At 49.5% G+C, this 21,920-nt stretch overlaps 1 protein-coding gene across 1 annotated transcript in view; it reads left to right on the top strand.

Annotated features, from left to right (window-relative positions):
- Window positions 1–21,920, top strand: part of NUDT5 (nudix hydrolase 5) — a 1,423,229-nt gene that overhangs the window by 417,812 nt on the left and 983,497 nt on the right. The window lies entirely within an intron of this gene.

The following is a 21,920-nucleotide window of genomic DNA, read 5'->3' as shown; positions in this document are numbered from 1 at the left end:
CAAGTTTTCTGTCAATCCCACCAATGCATGTAACTCTTTACAATAGCTTTTCAAATAAATTATAAACCTTCCCCATTTTTTATTAAAGAGGTCCTCTTCCTGGTTTCTAATTCTGCCTGTAAGCTTTGCCATCTCGACGTTGTTCATCAGTTTTGTCTGCCACTCTTCTTTGGTCGGAGTTGTAGACCCTTAGGATCATCTAGCCCAACCCTCTGCAAAACGCAGTAAGTCGCACAAAAGCAGCATGGCTCCTTGAGTGCCGGATTTCTGTATAAGCTAATCAAAATCCCTTATTTTGGCTGCTGATCCCTTATTTTCGAGGCTGCTGGTCCCTTATTTTCAAATCTGTAAGTTGACAGCTATGTGTAGCACTTCCATCTAAAATTGAATTATCTCAGATGCCATCCAGACTACCTGAGTATGGTGAGATTTGACCTGGGAATGTTCCACACTTACCCAGGAGCATACCAGCAACTCACCTTTGGTGCAGTTCCATGCGCAGATGGAAGACTCCAAAGACATGGGCAGAATTTTGCCTAGAGGCCTAGTGGTTTCATGCAGAAGACCCAAGCAATTGGCTCCACACATTTTCTGAAATAGAGTACCAGCTGTTACCACTAGGCAAGTGTGTGAAAGGTCCCAAACCAGCAACACTAGGATATTAATACATTTTGGCCCACAAACAGAGTTAGTTTCTTACTTTCTTTGAACCACCGGGATACTGTTCTTCAGCTCTTCAAGTTCTTTCACAGCTAGGTCTAGCTGGGAGGAGGAAAATTAATTTTGGTTTTTCAAGTCTGCTTCCTCCTGGACTATGACGTCTTTGCAATTCCTTAAGTCTTCTAATCTAAATATGAAAGAAATTGAAGATGTTGATGGGGGGGGGGGGTCACTGCATTGGTCCCAGATAACAGGATGTGGCCAGGAGGTGCTGCAATTAGATTTTTTAAATGTAGGGGAAATAGGAAACAATGCAGCCATGGGCCCTTCCTTTATTTTTATGTTACTACTGGCATTGAAAACAGCCTCCAGTGCTCTAGAAAAATTCTCCGTACAAATGTCAGGAGTCCTCCCAGAAGTGCTGAGTTCCACCTGACATGGGGGGGGGGGGCTCAGTGCATGCATGTGACATCACATGTGCGACACACACATGTGATGTCATGCACATCAGGACAAGGCCCTCTGCCACTGCAGGTAGGCCCAGCGGGGCCCTAGACCTCAAGATTGGGGGTGCTCAGCCCCATCCCAGCATACCTTGGGCAGGGGCTAAGCTGTCCTCAGCCCCATAGAGTTGGCGCATATGAGTCCTCTAGTGCAGCACCTAATAAGGGTGTGAAGTGCTGCTGTGGAAAGGAAATTAGCCATTCTCCCCATACTCCAAAAATTGGCCGGATGGGAACCAGTATTTATTTGCAAAACATGTTTTGTTTGTGGTACCTTATTGATTGCGCTCTGCACCAAAGAGCTTACAGTTTAAGCTGAGGTGAGAAAAGGAGTCAAGGTTAACACAGAAATGAGGAAGGTATAGAATGGGGAAAGAGGGCATAAAGAGGAGATGAACATAAGCAAATTGAATGACATGTCTTTAAGTTTCATTCTATATTTGATTGCGGATTAAAGAGTTAAGGATCAAAGGGTTCCCAGAAAAGGTGAGTTTTGAGGTGGGTTTAGAAGGAGGAAATGGAGATGGCATCACATTAGGTTTTCTGTGAGAGAGCAATGACATTTAGTATTTGATACCATGTGTTTAAATTGACAGATAGGTACTGAGAATGGAATCTCGTAAATTAATAATCTGAAACAATCAAGAAATGCTACCAAAAGGCTAAAGCATTAAAACTCTCACCTTTATTTAAATCTCTGGCTAGAAAATCTGCATGTCAAATATATGATTTCAAATTGAACTACTGTATTTTTCGCTCCATAAGGCGCACCAGACCATAAGGCGCACCTAGTTTTTAGAGGGGGAATTCAAGAAAAAAAATCCGCCCGCTTTGCTGCTTTAAATAGTTTAGTACAACATTTGATTCAGAATAATTTTTTTCGTGTTTTCCTCCTCTAAAAACTAGGTGCGTCTTATGGAGCGAAAAATACGGTAAACTTTGTTCTGATTTGCCTCTGGGTATGTTGAATTGAGCTCTGTCCTATTGCAATAGGAAAAAAAACTCTGGGTGCCTCCTAGATGCTGGACTCAAATTAGTTTCCTTGGTTCCGTGGGAGTTTGGGCTACCGGTAGGTGTTCATCAGTATACTACCTCTCTTTTAAATCAGAACCAGTGAGGGCAGTGAGGGTCCTGTGTGAGTGTCTGGAGGTGGTTGGAGAATGGCTGGTGGCTAACAGATTGAGGTTGAATCCTGACAAGACATAAGTACTATTTTGGGGGACAGGGGGTGGGCAGGTGTGGAGGACAAGGTGCACAGCCTGGGAGTCATTTTGGATTCACAGCTGTCCATGGAGGTTCAGGTCAATTCTGTGTCTACCAGCTCCATTTGGTACGCAGGCTGAGACCCTACCTGTCTCATCAGAGTGGTGCATGCCCTGGTTATCAATTTGCCACCTCATCTCTGAGGTGGTGACAAAATGGCACACCGCGGGGGCGGCACTTACCACGGGGCCTGGCCTGCAGTGCGCTTGAGCCATGCATGTTTCCTGGGAGTGATGCGGTGGCTCGGGGCCCTGTGCTGCCCGAAATGGCAGCGTGGGGCTTCCGTCTGCCAGGTGGACTCCATGTGCAGATCGCCATGTGCAAAGCGCCCCCATGGGCAGATTTACCTGCCCCCGCCGCTCCGGGTGCCGGAGCATCTAGCTATGCCCCTGCTTCTGACAAGTCTTATTTCAATATAAAATATTTCCCGGATTCCCTTAGCTCTCTCATAGAGTCAAATCACAGGTTCAAGTCAGCTTTTATTTTGAAACCATCTTCTGCTCTTAGCCAGACAAAACAGTTCCTTATTTTTCACACAGTCCTGTTCCTATAACAGAACCATTTTACTTTTGTTTTTCCAAGTTATTCTTTCCCTATATAATGCTTCAGTTTAACATGACAAAGTCCAATTTATATCCCAACACTCCTCATTTGGTTCTAATACTTTTTATTCCATCACACGGTGTGGGGGATGGGGAGGTAGAGAAACCTTAAATAACTTTACAAGCAATGAACATTATCTTCCCTCCCTCCTTCTTTCCTACCCCTCTGCAGCAGGACCAACATTCTTCATCCTCCTAAATCAAACAGCATTTCTACCTTGCAGCTTCTTTGCACCATTGCAGAGAGGGCACCTTTAACTTTAAGCCAGTTGATCCAAATTATCCAGATTATTAGGAAGTCAGTCACTTCTGTGGAGCTTCCGAGCCATCTTGACATGGAGTCTGCAGTGGCGCCGCTGCGTCCGAACCAAGATGTTTGCTACAAGGGCTACTATGGAGGCTACTATGAGGCTTGGGATTGCTACCGTGGAGGGGCGAGGGAGGTATGGCGGTGGGGGCAGATGTTATAGGCGAAGGGGATCGAGCTATGGATATGCTCGTACCCCTTCCAATCTGCGCCTCATCCCGAGGGACGAGGGTAGGGTGAGCAAGGATTACTCACCTCTGTCACTGGTGCTGTGCAATGCCAGGTCTATAGGCAACAAAACCGCCACCCTGCGAGATTTCTTTACCTCGCAGGGGGTCGACCTGGCCTGTGTGACGGAGACCTGGGTGCGCGAAGGGGCAACAGTTACCTTACGAGAGATGGTGCCCCCGGATTTCTCCGTCCTCCACCAGTTGCGGAGTGTGGGCCGGGGGGGAGGGGTGGCATTATTAATCCGGGAAGATTGTCCTTTCAGGGCTCTACCATCGCCATCAATCCCCGGCATTGAATGTGTTGGCCTAGTGTGGGGCTCCGAGGAGAGCTTGGCTGTCTTGCTGGTGTATCAGCCACCTAGCGCACCAGCAGCCACCCTGTCAGGCCTATTGGAGGCGGTGGCCGGCTGGGCCTTGGAGTTCCCTAACCTATTGGTATTGGGGGACTTCAACATCCATGCTGATGCCACTCCCTCCTCACAGGCTCTGGACCTGGTGTCTTCCATGGCGACACTAGGGCTCTCCCAGTTTGTTTCGGGCCCCACACATCAAGCAGGCCACACGCTGGATTTGATCTTTGGCGTAGGTATAGATGTGATCATGTCTCCTTCGATGAAGGTGCCATGGTCTGATCACTACGCTCTGAAAGCCAGGATCGACTTTCCACCCCCACCCTGCTTAGGTGGCGAGCCGATTTGGGCTCGTCCGCAGAGGCTGATGGACCCTGATAGATTCTGCCAAGCCTTGCGGGACCTTGCTCCCCCTGGCAACTCATTGACTGAGCTTGTTGAGGGCTGGAATATCCAGCTCCTGGCAGCCATCGATGAGATCGCACCTAAGCGCCCTCTGCGACCCCGCAGAAACCGGGCTCCCTGGCTTACCGAGGAGCTCTGGAAAATGAAGCGGGACCTCAGACGGCTAGAGCAAGTATGGCGGGGTGCCCGTGACAGAGCCTCAAGAACATCTTATAGGGCTTTTATGAAAACCTACAAGATGGCGGTGAAGGCTGCTAAGAAGTCTTAGTTCTTGGCCTCCATTGCATCTGCTAGCTCTCGCCCAGCGCAATTATTTAGTATAATCAGGTCTTTAACGTCCCTTGTAGGACAGCCAAATTTAAATAACAATTTAACACACAGCTGTGAGGCTTTTGCGAGCTTTTTTGCGGAGAAGGTCTTGTTGCTCCGCCATGACCTCCCTGCCAATTTGGATACAATAAAGGAACTGGAGGCCCCCCGACTGTCCTCAGGTCCAGTATTGGACCACTTCAACAGGATATCCCCAGCCGATGTGGACAGACTCCTCCCAGCTGGAAAGCCCACCACCTGTCCTCTCGACCCGTGCCCGTCTTGGCTGATTAGAGCATGTCCAGACGAGGTGCGGGCCCTCCTGGGGGATATCATCAATTTGTCCCTTGGCACGGGGACATCCCCAGGGGAACTGAAGGAGGCAGTGGTGCGCCCGCTCTTAAAGAAAACATCATTAGATCCTTTAGATCTATCCAATTACTGCCCGGTTTCGAATCTTCCGTTCCTGGGTAAGGTGATTGACAGAGCGGTTGCTGAACAGCTTGGTGGGTTTCTGGATGAAACATCGGCTCTGGATCCATTCCAGTCCAGCTTCCACGCTGATCATGGGACCGAGACGGCTCTGGTTGCCCTAACAGATGATCTTCGTAGACAGCTGGATTGAGGTGGGTCAGGGCTGCTGATTCTTCTAGATCTGTCAGCAGCTTTCGACATGGTCGATCACGAACTTCTGGATCACCGCCTTGCCGACGTGGGGGTCCAGGGCACAGTCCTTCAATGGCTGCGCTCGTTTCTCTCTGGTCGGGGACAGAGGGTGGCGCTTGGGGGGGAATTGTCATCGTGCCACTCCTTGGTGTGTGGAGTACCTCAGGGTGCGATACTCTCCCCGATGCTTTTCAACATCTTTATGCGCCCCCTCGCCCAGCTTGTCCGGAGTTTTGGGCTGGGTTGCCATCAGTATGCTGATGACACCCAACGCTATCTGTTGATGGATGGCCATCCTGACTTGGCCCCAGACACACTGACCAGATGTTTGGAAGCTGTGGCTGGATGGTTACGTGGGAGCCGGTTGAAGCTAAATCCTTCGAAGACAGAAGTCCTGTGGCTGGGACGGGACAATATGGGATTGGGGGGGCAACTCCCATCTCTTGCGGGGGCGCAATTAGTGCCAGCACCGTCCGTTAAGAGTTTGGGTGTAATCTTCGACACCTCCCTTTTCATGGAGGCGCAGATTGCAGCTACAACAAAGGCGGCATTTTTCCATCTCCGCCAAGCTAAGCAGTTGGCTCCTTACCTCTCTCGCCCTGACCTAGCCACTGTGATCCACGCGATCGTCACCTCCAGACTGGATTATTGTAACTCGCTCTACATGGGGCTGCCCTTGAGACTGACCCAGAAACTCCAGCGGGTGCAGAATGCTGCAACGAGACTCCTTACGGGATCTTCGCTACGAGATCACATTCACCTGGTGCTATACCAGCTGCACTGGCTCTCGGTGGAGTACAGGATCAGGTTTAAGGTGCTGGTTTTAACCTTTAAAGCCCTATACGGCCTAGGACCCTTGTACCTATGGGACCGCCTCTCCTGGTATGCCCCACAGAGAAACTTACAGTCTTCAAATAAAAACATCTTGAAGGTCCCAGGGCACAGAGAAGTTAGACTGGCTTCAACTAGAGCCAGGGCTTTTTCGGCCGTGGCTCCGATCTGGTGGAACACTCTGTCACAAGAGACCAGGGCCCTGCAGGACTTGACATCTTTCCACAGGGCCTGCAAGACAGAGCTGTTCCACCAGGCCTTTGGCCAGGGTACAGCCTGACTCCCTCCCTCAGCAATCTTCGCGGAGCTCTGGCCCAATGGTTGCCAGTGGCTTGAATTAATTAATTTTATAATGAATGATTTTAGAGTGTTGTTTGTGCTGTACTTTTGTACTGTTTTATTGTTGTTAGCCGCCCTGAGCCCAGCTTCGGCTGGGGAGGGCGGGATATAAATAAAATTTATTATTATTATTATTATTATTATTATTATTATTATTATTATTATTATTTTCCAAAGCTTGATACATTTCAATCAAAGTGTTTGAGTGTTAAGTTGTGGGTGAACATATCAGACGACACAGCGATTCTTCAAACAGCTCTTGTTTATTCACAGGCCAGAACAGAACTGAACTGAAGGGCTCAGCCAGCCTGCTTATATAGAGCTCCACTAGAACACAACAGTAACCATTTTCTGTAACTATCCAATCACTGAATGTCACTTTTGAACCCTTATTTGCATATGTGGACCAGAACTATCTACAGTATCCCCCTGCTGGCCCAGGGTGAGAACTTAACATAGAGGTCCTTACTTCAGGTACCAAATTCAATACTTCCGTTGGAAACTGATGAATGCCCACTTTCAATTAAGGCCTGGTGAAGTGCTTTAACTGGTTAAAGAATCTGCGTGTACGGCCTTGAGAATGGTCTCTTCATTTGATAAATGAGGAGTACATCAGCTCCTGGTCAAAAACCATGCCTCTTCGACCTGGTCAAAAACTTAAGGCCTCTTCGACAGGTCTTTCATCACCTTTTCTTACCCACCTAGGGTATGATACTGCCCTCAAAACTGTGAAGCAGAGGGTATGGGATATTGCCTTTAGTGATTTACGATCTCGCTCACATGTGATCTGTGGCCCATCTGTATCAGGAATCTAATACCTACAGGGTTTTTTGTTATCCCCTACCTTAAGAATTTGACCGTATGCAGAGGACATGTGGCCTTGTGGTTAGAGCAAGGACACCTTATCCTCCATTGTTCAGGAAGTAGCAGTGGGTTGAGAAGGGGACAGCTCTGCAGAGCTGGAGCAGAACCCTGAATTATGGAGGGCATCATGGGTAAGAATGCATGCAGCAATAAAACTGCTGGCACGTTTGCAAAGCTAAGCAGGGTCCGGTATGGTTTCAAATTGGATGGGAGACCTTGGATTGAGATTCCTGCATTGCTGGGGGTTGGACTAGATGACCCTCGGGGGTCCCTTCCAACTCTAGAATTCTGTGATTCTTCTGTCATGAGCTGAGTGTGACATATATGTGTGTGTGTATAACTGAGTATTCTGTGTATATATGTGCATATAACTGTGTATTCTGAGAAAACGAAGAATACCAATGAGAGGGCCTCTTGGGAAGGAGCTCAGGGCTCTGCTAGCAACTTATGTGGATGGATGTCAGTGCACTATCTGTGGGGAGGCGGCAATTATGAATTTTAGCAATAAAAAAATAGTATACTTTTATGTGTCAAATCAGCAGAATTTCCATTTCACAGCTATCCAGCAGGTCTACAAAAGCCAACTCAAGCTGAATTGTTGTGTTGGTGGAAGCAGTGCATTAATTACTGGGGGAGAGGGGCTAGCTGGTTTTTTTGCCCCAGATGAAGCCTCCAACGGGGGGGGGGGGGGTGCCATTCAGGCCCCCTGCCTATGTGTGTATGTACACAAATGTGTGTGCCAAATAAAGGCAGGTGAAATAAAGTCTACTTTTGCTCCCGGATGGAAGCAGTGCTTCTAAATGACAGGAATATAATACTACACCAGGGCAAAACTTCTATGGGCCTGTCCATAGCTTGGCTTAATGTGGATTGTGAACCCCTTGTGCCTCCTTTAATTATGGATAATAAAGCATGATTATTATTTTTTTATAAAATGTGTCCCCAGATTCATTGAAAAAAACTGGAAACCATACTGTAATCTGTATAAACAGTTTAGACAGCATCCAATAAATCCAATACTAACAGAACAACCTGGAATTGCTGACTCTTTTTATGTCAAGGTTTTCCTTGAGGATGAGTTTCATACTATTACACTGGCTGTAGCAAAATTCCTCTCAGAGGCAGTAAAAATCAGAAATCAGTATATACAGGTTAAAGCTCCTCTGTTGGCCAGCAAGGCCGATCTTACACCTTAATAAGTATTGATATTTACAATTGTTGTACTGTGTATTTTGGGTCTATGGACTACAATAAGGCAGTGTGTTGTGCATGCTAACCTTGTCCACTCCGGGGGGGGGGGAGGGGTTCAGGAGTGTGTGTTTGCCTTCGCCCCCTGCCAGCTTCTTCTGGTCCCGGAGAAGCAACTCTGTGCGGTCCTGGCCTGGCCATGAGGTCTGCCAGGCAGGGAGCAGCAATTCCAGGTCTCACTGCCAAGATAAACACTTAGAAGCAAAGTTGTCTTACTCCTTATTAAAATGATTTTGTATTCTATTAAGAATTGGAAGTTCTATGGACAGCCTTTTACCCAAGTCAAATTTCTTGTTGTCTACATTCTACTCCTGAAGCACCTTAAAAATAAAATGAAATGCTGCTAAGAGAATCTAAGATATGTGTTGTTTATGTAATCAGGAAAGCCGTGCCAGCTGTGGTGCAGGGGACCAGGGATGTAGCGTCACTACCTACTTTTTTTGAGGGGGAGGTCTGCTTGCTCTTTGGGATTCACTGCTCCGCTACTGAGTCCCAAGTGATTCCCCCCACCCCCCACCTGCAAAAATGTAATGACTGCTTTTGCAGCTCCTGAAGGCTTTCCCAAGCATTTCCAGAAATGTAAGCTTTCTCTTTCTTTGACCAGATTCAGAACTTCTCCAGTGCATATACACTCACAGGAAAAACAGTGGTATGACCTGCATTTCATTTTCTGGGAATGCCCACCAAAGGCTTGAGATGTAAGCCCCTGTCTTCTTGAATCACATAGTATAAAGTCCTTCTACTTGCAGCAGGACTACTTTGGACTATATGGCTTAAGGATCTTTAATACCTATGCAACTGTTAATATTTGAGGTGTTTTAAATGCACATAGGCTCAACACTGGCTATTTCTATTTTCTACTTTGATTCCCCCCTTTTGACTTTATTATGTATTTTCTGCAGGCATTTACACTATCAAGTGCTCACACAGCAATGTATGCACTCTGTCTGCTACTGTTAACAGATACCATGATCACAGCAGTTTGCTATTTTAAAGTATAAGGTCAATTCAGACTATTTCAGAAAGTGCTGTGTCGTGATTATTGGTGAAGAGTGAGATCTTGTTTAAAAATAATGGCCACTGTATGAAGGGAAACCATGGAAATTACCTAGAAATACAACACTAGAGGGGGAGAAAGGACACACATCTCTGTTTCCCTGTCATGTAGAGGAGCCACATAAAGAAAGTCAGAGAAACAGCAAATATTTGCAAGACTGACATCTTACTTCAAAATGAATGTTAGACTTATAGCAGGGCTGTTGTCATACAGCAGAAGTGGATAAGCTGTTTTGTCTAGAGGGCCACACTGTTCCATTGTGATTGGGCTACATTTGGGGGGGCTAAAGTGGGCCAAAAAGGGGAGGGGAGGTACATTCTCACATCCATTTATTATAATCAGGTCTTTAACGTCCCTTGTAGGACAGCCAAATTTAAATAACAATTTAACACACAGCTGTGAGGCTTTTGCAAGCTTTTTTTGCGGAGAAGGTCTTGTTGCTCCGCCATGACCTCTTCCAGTAAGAGCTGTTCGACAGTGGAATTTGCTGCCAAGGAGTGTGGTGGAGTCTCCTTCTTTGGAGGTCATCCACACGCATGTAGGCAACCATGGATGTAGCCAGGGCGTTGGCAAGAAAATAAATAGAAATCCTTAACTAACTGACCAATTGTGTTGCAGAAAACTTGGTTCTGCCTCCTTAATTTAGATCCTGCATATGTCCATGCAGGCAACCACAATTTCTCACTTACATGTACACCTGTGCAGGCACTGCTTTGAGGGTGCATGGAGACACCAGAGCAGGAAGAGGAACAGCTACAGCTCCCTCCCTTGTCCTGCCAAGCCTGTCTAACAACAGAAGAATTTCTTAGGCTGCTCTTGTTTTTGTTGGCTCCTTCCCTCATCCTGCACCTTGCTTCAAGGCCCTCCAGGCAACTTTTGTCACAGTTCCCAAGGCAAGCCCTGCTCTTTGGGTTACCATATTTCAAGAGGTAAAAATCCAGACAGAAAAAGTTGTTGAGGTTTGTTTTTTAAGGGCAATCGCCCAATCCACCACTGCTGAGCCCGAACTAGAATCATAGAATAGAATCATAGAATTGGAAGAGACCACAAGGGCCATCGAGTCTAACCCCCTGCCAAGCAGTAAACACCATCAGAGCACTCCTGACATATGGTTGTCAAACCTCTGCTTAAAGACCTCCAAAGAAGGAGACTCCACCACACTCCTTGGCAGCAAATTCCACTGTCAAACAGCTCTTACTGGAACCCCCATAGAATTATTTTTTAAGAGTTCTTTTAGGTTTACCCAAAGACGTGTAATCTGCCATGGTCAGGTTGGAAACTCGCATGTTGAGCATAGAGAGCCAAATAGATAAAAGAATTCTCTGTTACTGGTTTAGAGTTCAACAGATGGACAACACTAGGCTACCAAAAAAATGTCTGATTGAGCTCTCAAATGGATTACCCCTTAAAAACTGGGTACATCATGCTGCCCAACTGATGGGCAAATATGATCTCTCAGTGACTGAGATCAAGGAACTCCCCTTATATTCACAGAAAAATATTTTTAAACGAACCATAAGGGCAGTGGCAACTAAAAACGATCTAAAGTCTATGTGCACATCTACATGCGCCCCATTGTATTTTAAACTTAGAGAGGTCAATGAACACATATCTTATTTTAATGAATTGACTTTTGCACAGCTTCGAAAAGCTTTTACAGAGCTACGACTAAATACAATAAGCTCTGCTTATAGAGATGGGAGACATAGAGGCATACCAAAAAACGAACGTGTTTGCATTAGGGGATGTTCTGAAGTAGAGGACCTTATGCATTATATCTTGCACTGTCCGTTATATAATGATGCAAGAAAAAGATTTTTGGTACCTATAATGACAGGGTCCCCTGGCCAGAACCCCCTTGATATGATGTTATATCTCCTTGCAGACACAGATAAGTATGTGACCTGGCGGGTAGCACTTTTTGCAACTGCTGCTAGGAAAATTAGAGCAAATTATATAGCCAAGGTAGCCATTAACTGTAAAGGAGATGAATTTATTTGCTCCTATTGGGACGCAGGTGGTGCTGTGGGTAAAAGCCTCAGTGCCTAGGGCTTGCCGATCAAAAGGTCGGCGGTTCGAATCCCCGCGGCGGGGTGCGCTCCCGTTGTTCGGTCCCAGCGCCTGCCAACCTAGCAGTTCGAAAGCACTCCCGGGTGCAAGTAGATAAATAGGGACCGCTTACTAGCGGGAAGGTAAACGGCGTTTCCGTGTGCGGCTCTGGCTCACCAGAGCAGCGATGTCACGCTGGCCACGTGACCTGGAAGTGTCTCCGGACAGCGATGGCCCCAGGCCTCTTGAGTGAGATGGGCGCACAACCCTAGAGTCTGTCAAGACTGGCCCGTACGGGCAGGGGTACCTTTACCTTTATCTATCTACCTCAGGCTCTTGTAGTTTGGATCCATTGCTCCGTATCAAAAGCATCTGATGATACCCCAGTGCCCTAGATGGTGGAAAGCATGATGTAACTTTTAATTATTTCATTAATTAATAAAAAGGGGTGATATGATAGGCATGTTCAAATATATAAAAGGATGTCACATAGAGGAGGGAGAAAGGTTGTTTTCTGCTGCTCCAGAGAAGCGGACACGGAGCAATGGATCCAAACTACAAGAAAGAAGATTCCACCTAAACATTAGGGAGAACTTCCTGACAGTAAGAGCTGTTCGACAGTGGAATTTGCTGCCAAGGAGTGTGGTGGAGTCTCCTTCTTTGGAGGTCTTTAAGCAGAGGCTTGACAACCATACGTCAGGAGTGCTCTGATGGTGTTTCCTGCTTGGCAGGGGGTTGGACTCGATGGCCCTTGTGGTCTCTTCCAACTCTATGATTCTATGAAAAATAAAAAGTCTCTATTCGGAATTTCCAAATGATCCATCTTGATGAATGTAGCATTAAATGATGCTCTGAACAAGTCATCACAAACCAAATGCTGCATGCATTTATCACCTCACCTTAAATACAATGGTTTACAATGGACGCCCAGTCTCCTCCTACTTTGCCTGCGCGGAAGTCTTCTGCGCAAAGTGGGTGTGGGCAGCGGAGTACCCGTGCCCTCTCCACTGGTCTCCGGCGAAGAGTCCTGGAGCCACCTCTCTGATTCCCCCATCTGCCCCCCTTCTCCACTGGTGTTATGCTGATTTCCTTCCCCAGCGGATGGGCTACCTCTCTCCCTACTGGGACCCTCTCCGCCATCCCTCTGGAGCCTCCTCTCCGCCTCCAGCTCCGATGGCAGTTCCCTGACATCCACCTCCCCCCCAGGACCCCCTCCACCCCCGGCCTGACCTTCTGACCCAACCTCGTCCCTATCCTCGGCCGACGATGCGGGGAATCGCCTGAAGGAGCTGTCGCCATCCTCCGAGGATTCAAAACCCACTTCCCACCAGCTCCAATACCTTCCCGCGGGGTGAGCCTCCCAGTCTGCTTCTTCTTCCTCGGACACCTCCTCTCCCTCCTCTTCGGAGGCAGGAAAACCCACGAAGTCCTCTTCATCGTCTGTGGTACCAAACTCTTCCTCCCAGAATCTCACTACTGGTTTTGGTTTACCTGGGAACAGGCTGTGGAATTCTTCCACTAGATACCCGTCCTTGACCACCTCAGCAGGGACCCACGTGTTTTCTGACTCGGGTTCTCCCTCCCAAGCTACTAAGTACTCCACCTGGCGCCCTCGCCACCTTGAATTGAGTATTTCCATAGCTTGGTTGTGGTGTTCCCTCTCCTCTACCTGCAGGTGGGTGGTGACTCCTCCCTCCCGCTCCGGAAACTCCCGCCCCTCCCTGTACGGTGAGAGTATGGACCTATGGAACACCGGATGCATCTTCATGCTGTTAGGCAATTTGAGCTTGAATGCCACAGGGTTCACTTGCTATGTTACCTCAAAAGGTCCCAGCCTCCTTGGTTGCAACTTCTTGCACCCTCCCTTTAGGGGTAACCCTTGGGATGACAACCACACCCGGTCTCCCACCCGTATGGCCTCCCCCCTCCCAACGGTGCCTGTCCGCCTGCCTCTTGTAGACTTCCTTGGCCCGCTCCAAGTTCAGCCTGAGTTGCTGGTGTAAGGCCTCCATTTCTTCCACAAACTGCTCTGCCGCAGGTACACTCCACCCTTCCTCCACCCTTCCTCCCCCCTCCCCGGGAAGGCCCTGGGGTGACACCCATAATTGGCCATGAACGGGCTCATTCCCGTGGATACATGTTCAGCGTTATTGTACGCAAACTCAGCCAGCGCTAGTTTCTCTACCCAATCGTTCTGTCTCTCGACGACGTAGCAGCGTAGGTATTGCTGGAGTATACCGTTCGCTCTTAGAATCATAGAATCATAGAATCATAGAGTTGGAAGAGACCACAAGGGCCATCGAGTCCAACCCCCTGCCAAGCAGGAAACACCATCAGAGCACTGCTTGCCTGTTGGTTTCTGGGTGTCGTGCCGTCGAGAAGCCCACCTCGACCTGCAGCAAGCTCATGAGCTTCCTCCAGAACTGGGAAGTAAATTGTTTCTGAGATGACTCTCGAGGGAGCCCCATGCAGCCTGAAGATGTGCTCCACAAACAACCTGGCTGTCTCCTCTGCCATCACCGCATGTGAGCAAGCAATGAAATGGCACATCTTCGTCAGTAGATCGACAACTACCATGACTGCTGTCTTCCCCCTTGACTTGGGCAAATCTGTCATAAAATCAATGGACACCACCTCCCAGGGTCTTCCCGGCGTGGGTAAGGGTTCCAGTAACCCTGCGGGGGCCGCCCTCTCCCCCTTGGCCCTTTGGCAGCGGTCGCACCCCCATACATATTCTCGTACGTCTTCCCTTACCCTTGGCCACCAGAACTGCCTGGTGACGAGCAGCATGGTTTTGTGTTGTCCAAAGTGCCCCGCCGTAGGGTTGTTGTGGAGTTGTTTGAGTACCCTTCCCCTCAAGGTCTCCCCCGGTACATACAGCGCCCCCTTGTAGTACAGCAGCCCTTCCTTTTCCTCAAACCCTCCATGGTTTTCCCTTCCGTCTCGGTGTTCTCTGATTTTAGTTTGAGCGAACTCGTCGTTTCTAGTAAGCCCCCCCAGTTCTCGTTTCCCAACCAACGCTCCCCCACACACCCATCGGTCCTCGGGGATCACGTGTCGTATCTCCTCCTTCCAAGTACTCCGGCTTCCGGGAGAGCGCATCTGCTCTTACGTTTTCTTCTCCCGGTACATATTGGATCTCGAAGGAAAACTTGGAGAACTCCTGTGCCCATCGAATCTGTCTCTGGTTGAGTACTCGTGCGGTCCTCCAGTATTCTAAGTTCTTGTGATCAGTACAAACCTGGATCTTGTGCTGCGCCCCTATTAACAGATGTCTCCATCAGTGAAACGCTGCATAGATCGAAAGCAGTTCACGGTCATACACGGTATAGTTTTGCTCCGACTTGCTCAGCTTCCTCGAGAAAAAGGCACACGTCCTCCAGCCCTGCTTGGCTCCTGTCTGCAAAAGAAGTACCGCCCCAATGCCTCAGTCGGACGCGTCGGTTTCCAACCTCATGGGCTTCTCCAGATCAACATGCAGGAGCTGCTCCTCCGAAGCGAATGCCTTCTTCAGTCTTTCAAAGGATTGCTGGGCACTTTCTGTCCAAGCGAACTTTTTCTTGCTACTGAGGCAATCTGTGATGGGCGCTGTCAAGTGGGCGAAGTTCTTGATGAACTTCCTGTAGAAGTTGCTGAACCCTAGGAACCTCTGCACGTCCTTCCGGGTCTTGGGTGCCTTCCACTCCAACACTGCCTTCACCTTGCTTGGGTCCATAGCTAGGCCCTTGTCTGACAACTTGTACCCCAGAAATTTGACCTCTCTGGCGTGAAATTGGCATTTTTCCAGCTTGACCCACAACTGGTGCTTATGCAGTTTCTTTAGCACTTCCCTGACGTCTCTGACATGTTGCTCCTCATTGTCCGAATAGATTAAGACGTTGTCCAAAAAGGCTACGCAGTTCTTGTACAGCAGGGGCCACAACATGTGGTGCATGAAAGCTTGAAAGCAGGTGGAGCCTGATTGTAATCCAAATGGCATGACTAAGTACTCATAGAATCATAGAATCATAGAGTTGGAAGAGACCACAAGGGTCATCGAGTCCAACCCCCTGCCAAGCAGGAAACACCATCAGAGCACTCCTGACATATGGTTGTCAAGCCTCTGCTTAAAGACCTCCAAAGAAGGAGACTCCACCACACTCCTTGGCAGCAAATTCCACTGTCGAACAGCTCTTACTGTCAGGAAGTTCTTCCTAATGTTTAGGTGGAATCTTCTTTCTTGTAGTTTGGATCCATTGCTCCGTGTCCGCTTCTCTGGAGCAGCAGAAAACAACCTTTCTCCCTCCTCTATGTGACATCCTTTTATATATTTGAACATGGCTATCATATCACCCCTTAACCTCCTCTTCTCCAGGCTAAACATGCCCAGCTCCCTTAGCCGATCCTCATAAGGCATTGTTTCCAGGCCTTTGACCATTTTGGTTGCCCTCCTCTGTACACGTTCCAGTTTGTCAGTGTCCTTCTTGAACTGTGGTGCCCAGAACTGGACACAGTACTCCAGGTGAGGTCTGACCAGAGCAGAATACAGTGGCACTATAACTTCCCTTGATCTAGATGCTATACTCCTATTGATGCAGCCCAGAATTGCATTGGCTTTTTTAGCTGCCGCGTCACACTGTTGGCTCATGTTTAGTTTGTGGTCAACCAAGACTCCTAGATCCTTTTCACATGTACTGCTCTCAAGCCAGGTGTCACCCATCTTGTATTTGTGCCTCTCATTTTTTTGGCCCAAGTGCAATACTTTACATTTCTCCCTGTTAAAATTCATCTTGTTTGTTTTGGCCCAGTTCTCTAATCTGTCAAGGTCGTTTTGAAGTGTGATCCTGTCTTCTGGGGTGTTAGCCACCCCTCCCAGTTTGGTGTCATCTGCAAATTTGATCAGGATGCCCTTGAGTCCATCATCCAAGTCGTTGATAAAGATGTTGAATAAGACCGGGCCCAAGACAGAACCCTGTGGCACCCCACTAGTCACTCTTCTCCAGGATGAAGAGGAACCATTGATGAGCACCCTTTGGGTCCGGTCAGTCAGCCAGTTACAAATCCACTGAGTGGTAGCATAGTCAAGACCGCATTTTACCAGCTTCTTTACAAGAATATCATGGGGCACCTTGTCAAATGCCTTGCTGAAATCAAGGTAGACTACATCCACTGCGTTCCCTTCATCTACCAGGCTTGTAATTCTGTCAAAAAATGAGATCAGGTTCGTCTGACATGACTTATTTTTCAGAAATCCATGCTGACTATTGGTGATCACAGCATTCCTTTCTAGGTGCTCACAGATTGTTTGCTTAATGATCTGCTCCAGAATCTTCCCTGGTATTGATGTTAGACTGACTGGGCGGTAATTATTTGGGTCCTCTCTTTTCCCCTTTTTGAAAATAGGGACAACATTTGCCCTCCTCCAGTCTGCCGGGACTTCGCCTGTTCTCCAGGAATTCTCAAAGATGACTGCCAGTGGTTCTGAGATCACATCTGCCAGTTCTTTTAATACTCTTGGATGCAGTTCATCTGGCCCTGGAGACTTGAATACATCTAAACTAGCCAAGTATTCTTGTACTATCTCCTTAGTTATTCTGGGCTGTGTTTTCTCTGCTGAATCATTTCCTCCAAATTCTTCAGGTCGGGCATTGTTTTCTTTATCGGAGAAGACTGAGGCAAAGAAGGCATTGAGGAGTTCAGCCCTTTCTGTGTCCCCTGTTTGCATTTCACCATCTTCTCCTCTGAGTGACCCCACTGTTTCTTTGTTCTTCCTTTTGCTACGAACATACCCATAGAAGCCTTTTTTGTTGCTTTTAACCTCTCTAGCAAGCCTGAGTTCATTCTGTGCTTTAGCTTTTCTGACTTTGTGTCTACACGTGCTGGCTATTTGTTTGAATTCCTCTTTGGTGGTTTCCCCCCTTTTCCATTTTTTGTACACATCCTTTTTTAATCTTAACTCAGTTAAAAGTTCTTTAGATAGCCACCCTGGCTTCTTTAGGCACCTTCCATGTTTCCGTCTCATTGGTATTGCCTGAAGTTGTGCTTTTACTATCTCCCTCTTAACAAACTCCCAGCCATCATGAACTCCCTTTCCTTTTAGCATTACTGTCCATGGGATCTCACCCAGCACTTCCCTAAGTTTTATGAAGTCGGCTTTCTTAAAGTCAAGAAATTGAGTCCTAGTATGCTTGGCTGCTCCTTTCCGTTGTATAGTAAACTTCAGAAGAGCATGATCACTTGCGCCTAATGATCCTTCCACTTCTACCCCATTAACCAGGTCATCGACATTGGTTAGGACCAGATCTAAAATGGCTGTTCCTCTTGTTGCTTCTCCCACTTTCTGGACAATGAAGTTGTCTGCAAGGCCAGTGAGGAATCTGTTTGACCTTATGCTCTTGGCTGAGTTTGACCTCCAACAAATATCTGGGTAATTGAAGTCCCCCATTACTACTATCTCCCTTCCTTTTGCATGCTTGGCCATCTGTTCCAGGAAGGCATCATCTATGTCCTCCGTTTGGCTTGGGGATCTATAGTAAACTCCCACAATGAGGTCACTGTTATTCTTCTCTCCCTTAATTTTGACCCAAATGCTCTCACTTTGGCTTTGAGGTTCTAAATCTTGGATCTCTTCACAGGTATACACATCCCTGACATATAACGCCACTCCTCCTCCTTTCTTGTCTGGTCTGTTTCTCTGAAAAAGATTGTATCCCTCCATTTTTACATTCCAATCGTGGGACTTATCCCACCAGGTTTCAGTGATGCCTATTATGTCATATTTAGTTTGCTGTACCAAGAGCTCAAGCTCATCTTGTTTATTTCCCATGCTTTGTGCATTAGTGTACAGACATTGAAGTCCATTAGTCATTCCCCCGTGTCTCTTATTTAAGGATTTTTTCCTCCCACCACTAGGTCTGCTTGCTGTTTGCTCCATTTGGTCTATGACATTTGGATGATCATCTTCATCAATTAATAGACTCCTACCTTCAGGAGCACTGTCTCCCTCCCCCACATTAGTCAGTTTAAAGCCCTCCTGATGAGGTTTCTTAGTTTTTTGGCAAAAACATTCCTCCCAACCGTTGTGAGGTGCAGCCCATCGCTTGCCAGAAGTCCATCTTCCAGAAACTGCAGTCCGTGATCTAAGAATCCAAACCGTTCCTGTTCACACCATTTGCGAAGCCAGCTGTTTACTTCCACTATTTTCCTCTCTCTCCCTGGGCCACGTCGTTCAACTGGGAGGACAGATGAGATGACGATTTGTGCATTTAATTGCTTCAATTTCCTGCCCAGAGCCTCGTAGTCTCTTTTGATCTTCTGGAGGCTATTGCTTGCAGTGTCATTGGTTCCCACATGAACCAAGAGGAAGGGGTATTTGTCAGTGGGTTTTATGATTCCTTGCAGTTGTTCAGTTACATCTTGGATCTTAGCCCCGGGGAGACAGCACACTTCCCGAGACATCTTGTCAGGCCCACAGATCACTGTGTGCTGGTCCCGGGGGTAAGGTACCTTGGGTGTAGCAAAGTCCACACGAAGAGGGGCAAGGTCCGAGGCAGAGTGCCGGGCGGTGAACAGGAACGCTGGAACAGGAGGCTGTGCAGGGAACAGGTACACCGGATGGTCGGGAACAGGAGGCCGAGCAGGGAACAGGAGTACCGGATAGTCAGGAACAGGAGGCCGAGCAGGGATCAAGAACGCAGGAAGGTCCGAAGCCAACAACGACGTTGCTCCCGCAACCTGGGGCCGGGCTGACTGGGCTTTTATCCTCTTCTAAGGCCAGGGGCGGTCCCGGCCCCCAGGAGCCCCGCCTCCTCTGGCCTTAAGGCGAGCACTCCTCCTGGGGGCAACCAGTTCCCTTCGCCTCTCTGCTCTAAACCTCTGCAGATCAGGAGAGGCCGAAGGGTTACTGGGCCCTGGAGGAGGCTCACCTGTGGCCACTGAGTCGTCAAGCCTCTCTGGGGCCAGAAGGGCTTCACCTGGGGCCAGCTCCTGATGCACTGCCACAGGTGCAGGCTCTTCAGCATCTAGGCCTGGCCCCAGTTCAGCCGGCCCTGGAGGCGGGGACTCCTGTGCAGGCCGGGATTCCTCTGTTTCATCCTCCGAATCGGAATCCCAGGCCATCACACCATCCCCCCTCCCAGGCCCCCCCCTCAACCGAGGGTCCGGACCCGGCTTGCCGGGGTACGTCGCATGGAACTCTCGGAGGCAGGCAGGTGCGTGGACGTTGGCCGCTGGTTCCCAGGAACGGTCCTCCGGTCCGTACCCCTTCCAGTCAATGAGATACTGCAGCTTCCCCCTGCGGTATCGGGAGTCCAGGATGCGTTCCACCTCGTACTCAGGCTCTCCCCGAACCAACACTGGCTGCGGTCGGGGACGGTTCGGGTGGAACTCGTCGGGTGGGGCCACCGGACTCAAAAGGGACCTGTGGAAGACCGGGTGAACCTTCAGGGTTGCGGGTAACCGGAGACGAAATGCCACAGGAGAGACTTGGTCTACGATAGGGTACGGGCCGGTGAAGCGGGCGTCCAACTTCCGCGAAGGTCGAGAGGGGTGGAGGTGGCGAGTGGAGAGCCAAACCAGGTCACCGACGCGAAGTTCCGGCCCCACCTGGCGGTGGCGGTCGGCCTGGGCCTTGTACGCTTCCTTGGCCTGGTGCAGTTGCTCCACCAAAAGCTGTTGCTGGGACTGGAGCTCTTGAAGCCACTCCGTCACCGCCGGGACTGCGGATGTCGGCAGCACCTCTGGAAACAGCCGTGGATGATAACCATAACTGGCCTGGAACGGGGTCTGCTGGGTGGACGCATTCACCGCGTTATTGTAGGCGAACTCCGCCAATGCCAGGTGGTCGACCCAGTCATCCTGCTGGTAGCTGCAGTAACACCGGAGGTACTGCTCCAGCACCGCGTTCGCCCGTTCCGTCTGGCCATCGGTCTGTGGGTGGTAGGCTGACGAGAGGCAGACCTCCGTCCCGAGGGTCCGGTGTAGTGCTTGCCAGAACCGGGATGTGAACTGAACGCCCCGGTCGGACACCACGCGCTCAGGTAGGCCATGCAGGCGGAAGACATGCTGAAGGTACAGCTGAGCAGTTTCCTTGGCTGTGGGTACAGATGGACAGGGAGCGCAGTGCACCATCTTGGTGAAATGGTCGGAGAAAACCAGAAGGCAGGTACAGCCACGAGACGAGGGTAAGTCCACTACAAAGTCCAACGAAACCGTGTGCCAAGGGTGCGGTGGAACTGGCAATGGCTGAAGTAGGCCGGGGGGTCGCCCGGTAGGTCCCTTGGCGCGCCGGCAGACATCACAACCAGCAACGTAGCGAGCCACGTCAGCCTTCAGGCGGGGCCACCAAAACTCTCGACTGACCAGATGGGTGGTCCGATACCGTCCAAAGTGCCCCGCTGCTGGGGCATCATGGGCCATCCGGAGAACCTCCAGCCGTAGTGGCCCTGGCGGGATGTACAAACGACCGTGGTGCAGCAGAAGGCCCTGATGCAGGACCAGCCCCGGATACTGTGGGCTGGACCCTTCAGCCAGCTCCCGGAGTCGTTCCTGGGCCCAAGCGTCGACCCGCTGCTGTTCCCGCACCCGAACCTGCAGTGGCTGCGCCTCCTGGGTGGCCAGGAATGCAGCCGGAGGTAGGATCGTGGTGGGTTCTGCTTGCTGTACCGTGTCTGCGTTGTCGTCAGGTTTCCGGGACAGGGCATCCGCCTTCTGATTCTGAGAGCTAGGGATGTAGCGGATCCGGAACTGGAACCGGGAAAAGAACAACGCCCACCGGATCTGTCTTTGGTTCAGCTTGCGGGTGGTCTGGAGGTACTCCAGGTTCCGGTGGTCGGTTCTCACCTCCACCGGATGTCGTGCCCCCTCAAGATGGTGGCGCCAGACCTCAAAGGCTACCTTGATGGCCAGTAGTTCCCGCTCCCACACAGTATAGTTACGCTCCGCTGGTAGGAGCTGGCGGGAATAGAAGGCACAGGGTAAGAGTGGCGCTTCAGGACCAATCTGTTGAGACAAGACGGCACCGAGAGCCGTACTGGAAGCGTCGGTCTCCACCACAAAGGGTCGAGAGGGGTCAGGATGTTGTAAGATTGGTGCCCTCTGGAAACAGGCCTTCAACCCCTGAAACGCCTCCTCTGCCTCCTTGTCCCAGGAAAACGGCGTCTTTGGGCGCAATAGCCGGGTCAACGGGGTGGTGCGATGAGCATAATCAGCGATGAAGGTCCGGTAGTAATTGGCGAACCCCAGGAAACGCTGTAGGTCC

Source organism: Podarcis tiliguerta (genome assembly GCF_965153285.1).
Source record: "Podarcis tiliguerta genome assembly, chromosome: 10".
NCBI lineage: Eukaryota > Metazoa > Chordata > Lepidosauria > Squamata > Lacertidae > Podarcis > Podarcis tiliguerta.
Note: the sequence above shows the minus strand (reverse complement) of the source record. Positions and strands in the feature narration are given on the sequence as shown.